The sequence below is a fragment of the Chelonoidis abingdonii genome, chromosome 1 (genome assembly GCF_003597395.2).
Source record: "Chelonoidis abingdonii isolate Lonesome George chromosome 1, CheloAbing_2.0, whole genome shotgun sequence".
NCBI classification, from domain to species: Eukaryota; Metazoa; Chordata; order Testudines; family Testudinidae; genus Chelonoidis; species Chelonoidis abingdonii.
In genome coordinates this window covers 121,989,347-121,996,846 of record NC_133769.1, presented here as the reverse complement: position 1 = coordinate 121,996,846, position 7,500 = coordinate 121,989,347, and the positions used below count along the sequence as shown (strand labels likewise).

The 7,500-nt window shown below is 43.2% G+C and overlaps 1 protein-coding gene across 4 annotated transcripts in view; it reads left to right on the top strand.

Moving 5' to 3' along the window:
• Window positions 1–7,500, top strand: part of LMO3 (LIM domain only 3) — an 89,103-nt gene that overhangs the window by 2,692 nt on the left and 78,911 nt on the right. Inside the window, exon 1 of one of the 4 annotated variants that reach the window (XM_032796053.2) lies at window positions 313–490. The exons of 2 other annotated variants lie outside the window; for them this stretch is intronic. The gene's annotated coding sequence lies outside the window, so the exon portion shown is untranslated. One more of the 4 variants, XM_032796056.2, reaches the window with a different exon arrangement.

Here is a 7,500-nt window from a genome sequence, read left to right as displayed (position 1 = left end):
GCACGCTCCCTCTCTTTCCTGAGTCTGTTTCTGGAGGGCTGGGGAGGCTGATGCTGAATGGCTTCTGTAGAGGTCACTTTTTGTGTGTGAGGTTGTCCCTGGTGTTTGTGTCTAGCATATGCATGTGGTTTTGCTGACTGCACTCTCAGGCTTGTAAATTTTCACCATGGGAAATTACCAACAAAGCCCAATCTGTCTCCTGGCTGCTTTGCACTTTCCGAGGGCGGCTGTAGTTGAGTGAGCTGCAGAACGGGAGGGGGGAGAAAGAGGAAGGGGGGGTGTGGTGGGGGAAGAGAGGTAAATAGCCTTAAATCGGAAGGGAGCTGCTTTCTCTGTGGTCTTCCATGAGAGCTGCTTGGGCTCTGCTGGCTCAGTAATAACCGAGTGACCTTTTCTTTTGCTGTATTATGTCTGGCTGGTAAGGAATTGCATTTTGCAGCTGATAAAGCCCTGACTTCATTCAACGCGGCTCCTCACACGTTGCTTTTAGGTAAGTTGTCTTCAGCCAGGACGGCGAGAGACAGCCTTGGATTGCAAGATACTAAAAGGAGGACACCTGTAGCTAGGATGCGGTCAACACAATTACTTGGCGGATCCTTGAGGACCTCATTATTTTAAACTTAAAAGAATAGCGAGCTTTCTTCTCCCCCCCCCCCATCTCTCCCGCTCATCCCTATATTTTTTCCCCCAAACAATGCTTCTTTTTGACCTTTCCCAAGGAGAGAAGCTACAAAGCAGCCACTGTGCTTATTGAACTGCCTCCCCCTGTATCGCTTAATTGAGAAGGTAAGTGAGGCAACTGTATACACAAGCTTTGGGTCATTTGTGTGTGCGCATCTCTCTCTCTATCTCCCCTAATGAGTCATAAACTGGGGCTGCAACACACACATACTCATTCGTCTCTGCACTGCAACTTTCACTCAAGCTGCAGCTCTGCCGAGACTGTTTTGTTTAAATCATGTGAGGCTTCATTATTTTAATGATGAGACATGAAATACATGCAATCGGAGGCTGCTGAGCGAGACCCGCGCAGCTGAATGTCTGGAGAAACAGCAGTCAAAGTTAACAATGAAACTGCAGCAATTTCCACATTATTTTTCGTTCCAGAGCGTCTCGAAATGTAGCCTCAATTATCAGGGGAGCAGGTGGATGGTTTTCCCCCTCTGCTTTAATCCCAGCATTTCCCTTTAGAACAGGTTAATTTGTAACTGGGTCTGTTGTTGTTTTGAACCCTTGAGATGGGGTCTACAAATTAGCACTCCTCCATTGCCACAAATGGATGGATGGTGTGTGTGTTTTTTTTTTTTTTTTTTTTTGCTTGCTTGCTTGCTTGCTTAAGGCAAAGCAAATGGAGTGAGAGTGGAGGAAATAGTGAAATGCCAAATACACAGGGGGTAATATACTGGGAATCAGGCTGATGCAGTGCATTTTTACATGAGGTATGTATGGGGTGGGGGGGAGAAAGGGTGTTATGAAATACTAGATCTATTTATGATCTTTTTCATATTGAACATGATATGGTAGGCTAACGCTGCATGTGACAGTTTAATCAAATCCATTTGTTACCACGAAGCTAAAAGAGACCGCTGGGATTATAGGATTACGGGCAGAGTTAGGGAAGCATGTGGTTTTGTCATTCGCCATCATTTTGCACACCGCTACAGGCAGTGGCTGCTTGTGTTGGTGCCACATCCCTACTCCACTCCCCCCCGCCCCCCGTCTCCAAAGTGCTGCACATATCCCGTTCGGCGTGGTCTGGTGTGTCTGGCTGCAGCGACATAGGCTCCTCGTGTGACCCAAACTGGGGAACACTGTGTACTATGGGCTGGGATTTGTGTGCTGCAGTGAGAAGGCGCTATCCTAGGGCATCTCTAAGTAACTTGCATGCAGAAAAGACGAAGTTTGGTAAGGTTTCGATCTCGTGTCTAGTCTTGTATTAGCAGCCACACGTGAAACACGCTGGAAGTGTTGAAAGGTGATTTCTCTTTCTAAATATGTTGCTGTAGCGTGGTGTGTTCTAAGAAGAGATCGAAAATATTCGTCTGTCTTGAAAGTTTGTAGGACAGCTCTAAAGAATTAATCTTGCTAGGTGCAACAAATATTGTACATTTCCATTGCAACCCCTTGCCCCCAATCCTGTTGGCTTGACAAAAGGAATTAGCACAAAGGCTTGAGGGTCTAACCAAAAGGGATCTTTGTGTAGAGTGTATGTATGTTTCTCTTATTTTTTTTAATTTTTTTTTTTTTTTTTTTTTTTTTGCATGTGAGCTGCATCAAAATTGAACTCAGTCTTGCAAATCTCTTGTTGGCCTTTGCCAAGCACTAGCACTTTGCTGCCATGGTAACTGTAATTAAACTGATAAGAGTGGAAAAATGTCAGTATCTCTGAGCCTTGCAGCTGCATTGGAGAAAAAGGGAATCAGATTGGTTCCCAGCATCATTGCTCCAAAAAAAAAGAGGAGGGGGGAGAGGGTGTAGGGGTAGGAACACAGTTAAGAAGCAGTTCCAGTCCCTGAGATCAGGGTGACATCTATTTGCATTGTTGTCCCTCAGAGGGCTACAGCCTGCTGGGATGCTCTGGGCCAATGAAGAGAGAGAAACAACCTTTTTAGGCCCAATCTAGCTTTCAAAAGGGGAGTGGGGAATCTTTTGTTTGGTGTCTCCTGGCAATCGAATGGCCATGTTAGCCAAATTTTTTAATGTGTGTCAGTGATCCTAGCTGTGGGACTGAGTTCCTGTTTTAGCATCCATCTAACCTCCCCTTCTCTTCTACCCACTTCCCCCCCACCAACATTCACCCCCCCCCCCAAAAAAAAATCTGATTCATACATGTCTTTAGAAGCGGGGGTGAAGTTTTGTTATTTACTGTAGCAAAATGAGCTCAAAAGTACACACAAAAATCCACATTCACAGTACTCAAACCTTACTTTTTTCATTTAAAAAAAAAAACAAACCCTGGGTGTTATGGAGTTGCGGTTACTTTGTTGTGTTAACTACAGAAGCTGAGCCTGTGCAGATGAATGGCACAGAACAAGAGAGTATAATGGAAGCAATCAACCGTTAGGCTGGTTCACAATGCAATCGAGGCAATTAAAAGCTCACCAGAGTTTAAATGAAATGGTTCTACTTATTTCTGCGCACCACATTGCACAATCTATTATTTGTCTCTCTTTTTAATTATGATTTCCCTTAACCTGTCAAATAACTCAGAATAGCAGGGTCTTGGAGGCAATAAGAATTTTCCACAGAACAATTCACATGCCAATCTCAAACTAGTTATGACTCCTCATGTGCTCTAAGCAAGTTATGAAATGTATCTCAGTTTATGAACACTTAACTTCTTTTAACACAAGTGTATCTTCCATTCTCCTGAATGGTTGGGAGAGAAGCCGTTGGCTGCTTTGTAAGTGTGTGACTACAAGCATCTGGAGCATCTGAAAAGCAGGGGAGCTGGAACAATTTGAATAGTGGGGGTGCTAAGCCATTGAACCAAACTGTAAACCCTGTATATGATGGAAACCCGATCAAGCTAGGGGGTGCGGCAGCTATCCTGAAAAATGTTTTGGGTTTCCCCCTCCCCAGAATCTTTAATTCTTTTGTTGGTTTTGTGTATTTGAAAATTCTTTAATTTTAAAATTACTTAAGTTATCCAAACTATCTTTTTAAAACACAGGCAAAACTTGGCCCTTTGTGAGGTATAGCCCATTGATATTGGTAGGAGCTGTGCCTAGCCAAGGGCAAAATGTAGCTCTGAGGCTACGTCTTCACTACCCGCCTTATCGGCGGGTAGCATTCGATTGCTCGCGGATCGATATATCGCGTCTAGATGAGACGCGATATATAGATCCCCAAACACGCTTATATCGATTCTGGAACTCCACCAAGCCGAGCAGAGTTGCAGAATCAACAGGGGGAGCCACGGACGTCGATCCCGTGCCGTGAGGACGGTGAGTAATTCGTTCTTAGATACTTCGACTTCAGCTACGTTATTCACGTAGCTGAAGTTGCGTATCTAAGATCGATTTTTCCCTTGTAGTGTAGACCAGCCCTAAGTGTTGAAATGAACCAGTGCAGAAATAAGCGTGGAAAAGTCAGGTGCTTAGCTTCTGACTGATACTTTTAGTTTAAGGCTAAATATCAACTCTATAGGGAAGAACTGTATGTTCTGTCCAGCACCTTCCACAATGTGGGCACCGATCTTCATTGCAAGTGTTAGGTTCGCATTGCAAATACTCTAGTGTACACCAAATACTTGTTTCCCTCAAATTGAGGAAGAGGCGAGTTATGGTTATACAGTTGGCGTGAGATTTGATTTATTTATCTATTCTTTGCTGTATACTCTATATTTTTAGGAGCCCATTTTCCCCCTTTCCACTCTTCTCCTCCTTTTGTGGAGCTCATATCCACAAATTGACAGCCATTTCACAGTACATTCCAAATAAAAAGAATGGGAATGCGTCATTTTGAAGGATTTGGTTATGGCAGACCAGGGTAAAGTCCAGGAATTGGTAAATTCAGAGGACAGAAATCTTCTCATACCTTTCCCCAGGAGTTCAAAGGGTAGAAGATGGTCTAAGAAAATTTCTTCAACCTACACAGCTGTGCTATTTGCCATGACTTAAAAAAAAAAAAAAATCCTTGATCGTATACCGGACTATTAAGAAATGTTAAATTGAGAGTGGCAAACTAGGGCGAATAATTGTGATCAGTCTAGACTATAGATCTGATAGATAATGGGTAGTGCTCTGCACTGCTGTGGAGGGAAACCTTGGTTTAATTTTACAGATCAGGTGCTCAACTCACTGAGCCAAGTATGTTTTGGAAAGGCTGATCACAGTAGCCTTTGCCCTAGAACTAGCAGAAGTAATGTACACCCCTCAGCAACAACCAGTCAGCCAGTGTTTTGGGTGGTGATTGCATCCACAGGGAGTCCTGCAGTTCTTCCTTAGAACAGAAGGATCCAGACAGTGGTCCAGGGCAAGCTGGCTGACGGTAAGATGCTGGCACTCTTTATTTCAGACTAATATATTTTTTGGACATCTTTTAATTTAATTGATCACTTTCCATGTAAGCAATTGCTGTAGTTGCCATAGCGATCGTATGAGACCCTTAATGGGTGAGAGCTTATCCATGAGACCATCTGTGTTAATGTGACCCACACAACAGGTAAAAAAAAATGGAAACTCTGCCCTAGAAATGAGGGGACAGAAATTGTCCAGAGTTTAGAAAGAGGAGGGGGGAGTATCCTAAGAGTCTACCAAGCACTGCCAATATTTTTTTTTTTTTTTTTTTTCCTGGGGGGAGGGGGGTGACAGACAGGTCAGGCCCTAAGGAGGACTTTTAGAGAAAAATTACTAAAATGCTTGAAATTTATTTCCAAGTAATGTTAAATATCAGTTGCATTGGATGAATTTTCACCAAAAGGAATGAGGCTTCAGTCTAATGCAGCTGTTGTGAAAAATCTCTCCTTCCCCCAATGGACCCTACAAGTGTTGTCCTCATGAGAAGATAGATCTTGCCAGTTGGATGCATCTGAGCCACCTCTACCTCAGCCCCAAGAAAACAGGGGTCAGTGAGTTGGGGCATGAGGACGCTCTCCCAAATTGCTGAGGCAGAGACATGAGAAGGGAGCTATGAATACAGTTAAAAATCTTGATGTAGCCTTTGACCACATCCTTACTTTTGCATCACATTTCCAACTGGAAGAGTACATAGGAAGACACTACAGGCCACACCTTTACTTATAACATGATGACCTCAGACAAGCCTTTGGGGAATCATGAGGTTTGATTATTTTAATGCTCTCAGATTTTTGAGCCTTGCATCAGTTCTTGCAGCTTGTTCACTTCAGACTGCAAAAGGACATTTGCTTGCTAGTTTGATCAATTAGGATCAGAGATTGCCAGCCTGGATTTTCTACCATGGTTCCCTATCAAGTGAAAATTTTTACATTTAAGATATACATTTTAAAGCCCTTAGCTATCTTAGCTCCTTATTTAACCTGGATTCCTTCAAGCTAAAATTTCAAGTCCTGTACAGTCCTTCGTCCTTCTGAACTTTTTAAACCAAATTCCAAGTAATTTAGGCTTGTTATTCATCAGTCTCTTTTCATTGGTTTGTATTGTGTATGTGGTTTGGAGACTGCTTTGTGCAAAGCCATGAATGGCACTGATATTTAACACATGCTTATTTTGGAGGAAACATTAAATGCTGAGGTTTCTCTTTACTCTGAGTGGGTATTAAATATCCAGTGGGATTTTTCCATAAGGTGTTTTTCTCCAGTGTTCTTGACACAAGTTCTTCAAAGGTGTTCTGTGTGCTGTTTGACTGCTGCCTTTACCCCTCATCCGTGGCTATATTGAAGTGGTGCTCTGTGCATGCTCCTTGTGGGTGGAGTAGCATGGCGTAAGGTGCCATAGACAGTGCTTAAGGCACTGGCCTATGACATGGGTGATCTAAATTTTTTTTTCTGGCTCTGCTGTGGGCTTCCCATGTGACCTTGGAAGAGTCACTTAATCCATGCCTCAGTTCCCCATATGTAAAATGGGGATTATGTCCATATCCCTACTGGGAGCCATGAAGATCAATTAACTGAGAGATGCTACAGTGCTGTGGGGAGGCACAATACACAAAGACAAATAAAATTGTTCAGTATTTGAGCTGTTGACATCTCAAATTAGCACTGTTGTATTTTGGATTGCTTTGTGTTACATACTAAGTACTTTCCATGCAATGAAATGTTAATCTAACAAATGACTAATAGATGGCAGGGGAATGGGGGCATGCCACAGTGTGAGTGGGGATTACTGTTCTAACTTCAATGACCACAGAGCTTCTGAGGTAAAACTTACTCCATCTGACCCCCCCCCCCCAAAAAAGCCTCTTAATGGGATCTAGAATTTGTGCAGACTGTAGTAACCGTGTGTTCTCCTTGCAACTTACACTTAAAGACCACTTAGAATCTACCCTGGCGCAGAATGCAGCAGCTTGTCTTAATGGTGACAGCCATAAAGGTATATTAACAGTGTTTCAAAGTCTACACTGGCTTCCTGTTGGCTTGTTAGCTTAACCTGAGCTAGCTAAGAGATTATAGTTACTTCAGACTGCTTCTGCCTCCTGGTATGTTACCACAACAGTTGAGATCATCTGATAAGCTAAATTTTGCAGTTCCCAGCTTTTATAACAGTAGGTGGTAGGGCATCCTTGGTGAAGAGTCCATAACTCTGGATGTTGCTTTCCTTCATTGCTCTCACAGAGTACGCATCTGACCTTCAAGGCATGGAGCAGAGCCCTACTATTTTCCCAACCTCTGCCTGAGGAGGGAGAGCAATGAGTGTGCATAGTAACACTTGTTTCTGGGTTGGGGTTTGTCATAAACAGATAGCTAAGGGTTAATGTTTCTTTTACCTGTAAAGGGTTAACAAAGGGAACCAAACACCTGACCAGAGGACCAATCAGGAAACTGGATTTTTCAAAGTGAGGGAGGGAACTTCTGGGTGT